Source organism: Canis lupus, unplaced genomic scaffold, assembly GCF_011100685.1.
Source record: "Canis lupus familiaris isolate Mischka breed German Shepherd unplaced genomic scaffold, alternate assembly UU_Cfam_GSD_1.0 chrUn_S2016H2215, whole genome shotgun sequence".
Taxonomy (NCBI): Eukaryota; Metazoa; Chordata; class Mammalia; order Carnivora; family Canidae; genus Canis; species Canis lupus.
This window is the reverse complement of record NW_023330890.1, coordinates 54,575-57,169: the sequence shown is the minus strand read 5'-3', so window position 1 is coordinate 57,169 and position 2,595 is coordinate 54,575. Positions and strand designations below refer to the sequence as shown.

Genomic DNA, 2,595 nt, shown 5'->3' with positions numbered 1-2,595 from the left:
GCAATTGCACTCCAGTAAAAAAAAAAAAAAAAAGAGTTGGATGCTCAGCTGACTGAGCCTCCGAGGCACCCCCAATACAAACCACTCTCTCTCCCTTTTTAAAAGTTATTTATTTATTTATTTATTTATTTATTTGAGAGACAAAGAGAGAGACAGAGACACAAGCAGGAGGAATGCCAGGCAGAGGGAGAGAGAACAGCAGGCTCCCCATGGAGCAGGGAGCCCAATGAAGAACTTGATCCCAGGACCCTGGGATCATCATCTGAGCCAAACAGAGGCTTAAGTGACTGAGCCACTCAGGCACCCGAGTACAAACACTCTTACTCAAAAAAGAAATCTAGCTATTGCACTTGGGGATGTTATACTTGTCCAATTGTTCAGTGTGAGTGTAAATGGAGCTTCTTTCTCCAAACAGGCTTATGTAGGCTTTATGGAATCTGGTTGATAGAATTAGATTAGAAGGTATGGATAAAGGAATAGGCGAGACTTCTGACCACTCTAGTAAGGGGAAATAATATTATAATATAATGATTAACTACCTTCCCCAGTTTTTAAGTACTGAGAACACTGCTTACTTTAGAAATTTATTTTGCTTTTGGAGTCATCTCATGTAAGCACTGTACATGTAACTGTTCAGGATTATCGTAAGGAATGATGGTTTATCTCTCTCAGTCTAGTAAAAGAGCGATGAAATGCATTTATCTATTTTGAAACATCTATGCCACTTCTACAAATATTTGCTGATGTCCAAATGTATCACTTTTTTCTAAAACTTACCATAGTTATATTTCTGAAATTAGAACTATCACATCAAGGTGAGAATTCTTGCACTGAACTATAGGTACAAATTTCCATGACCCACAAATGATCTTCCAACACCAGCTCATCAAGAATAAGCTCAAGAGCTCTGCCCGCACCCCCGCGCCCTCGCTCGCCGGGCCTCCCTGAGCCGGGCCGCGCCGCCGCAGCCGCGCAGCCCACCGCCGCCCTCCGCAGCCACGGCCACCGGGTCTGTGTCCTCGTCCTCCTACCGCAGGATGTGCGGCGGCCGGCCCGGGAGCCGCCGAGCTCCGCGCGGAGCTACGCGGCCGCGTCCCCCCGCACCTACAGCCTGGGCGGCGCGCCCGCCCCGGCACCAGCCGCAGCCTCTAGGCCTCGTCCCGCGGCGCGTCCGCCACGCGCTCCTCCGCGCTGGCCTGCGGAGCAGTGTGCCTGGCGTGCGTCTGCTGCAGGACTCGGCGCGCTTCTCGCTGGCCGCCGCCATCAACACCGAGTTCAAGCCCACGCGCACCACGAGAAGCTGCAGCTGCAGGAGCTGAATGACTGCTTCGCCAACTGCATCGACAAGGTGCGCTTCCTGGAGCAGCAGAACAGGATCCTGCTGGCCGAGCTCGAGCAGCTCCGGGGCCAGGGCAAGTCGCGCCTGGGGGACCTCTACGAGGAGGAGCTGCGGGAGCTGCGCCGGCGGGTGGACCAGCTCACCAACGACAAGGCCTGCGTCGAGGTGGAGCGCCACGACCCGGTCGAGGACATCATGCGGCTCTGGGAGAAGTTGCAAGAGGAGATGCTTCAGAGAGAGGAAGCCGAGAGCACCCTGCAGTCTTCCCGACAGGCTGGTGCCAACGCTTCTTTGGCGCGTCTTGACCTTGAGCGGAAAGTGGAATCCTTGCAAGAAGAGATTGCCTTTTTGAAGAAACTACATGATGAGGAAATCCAGGAGCTGCAGGCCCAGATTCAGGACCAGCACGTCCAAATCGATATGGATGTTTCCAAGCCAGCAATATGAAAGCGTGGCTGCCAAGAACCTTCAGGAGGGCGCGGAATGGTACAGGCCCGAGGTTGCCGACCTCTCTGAGGCTGCGAGCCGGAACAACGATGCCCTGCACCAGGCGAAGCAGGAGTCAACTGAGTACCGGAGCCAGGTGCAGTCCCTCACCTGCGAAGTGGATGCACTCAAAGGGACTAATGAGTCTCTGGAACGCCAGATGCGTGAAATGGAAGAGAACTTGGCCGCCGAAGCTGCTAACCACCAAGACACTATTGGCCGCCTCCAGGATGAGATTCAGAACATGAAGGAAGAAATGGCTCCTCACCTTCGGGAGTACCAGGACCTGCTGAATGTTAAGATGCTCTCCACATTGAGAGTGCCACGTACAGGAAGCTGCTGGAAGGCGAGGAGAGCAGGATTGCTCTTGCCTCTTCCAACTTTTCTTCCCTGAACCTGAGGGAAACCAACCTGGATTCACTCCCTCTGGTTGACATTCACTCAAAGAGAAACGCTTCTGATTAAGAGGTTGAAACTAGGGATGGACAGGTTATCAACGAAACTTGTCAGCATCATGATGACGCTTGAGTGAAGCTTGCACAGATTCGGTGCAGCAATTATTACCCGCTAGAATTTCAAAAAAAAAAAATCCATATCTTAACGGAACAGCTTTCAAGTGCCTCTCTGCAGTTTTTCAGGAGCGCAAGATAGATTTGGAATTAGGAGTAACTTCTAGTTCTTAAGAACCAACACTCTATAAGATTTAGGAGAAAGTTTACAACATAATCTAGTTTACCAAAGAAAACTTGTGCTAGAATACTTTTTAAGAA

At 51.2% G+C, this 2,595-nt stretch overlaps 1 pseudogene; it reads left to right on the top strand.

The window, feature by feature from the left end:
• Nucleotides 1-897: 897 nt before the first annotated feature.
• On the top strand, nt 898-2,353 carry LOC119878868 (annotated as a pseudogene).
• The last annotated feature ends 242 nt before the right edge of the window (nt 2,354-2,595 follow it).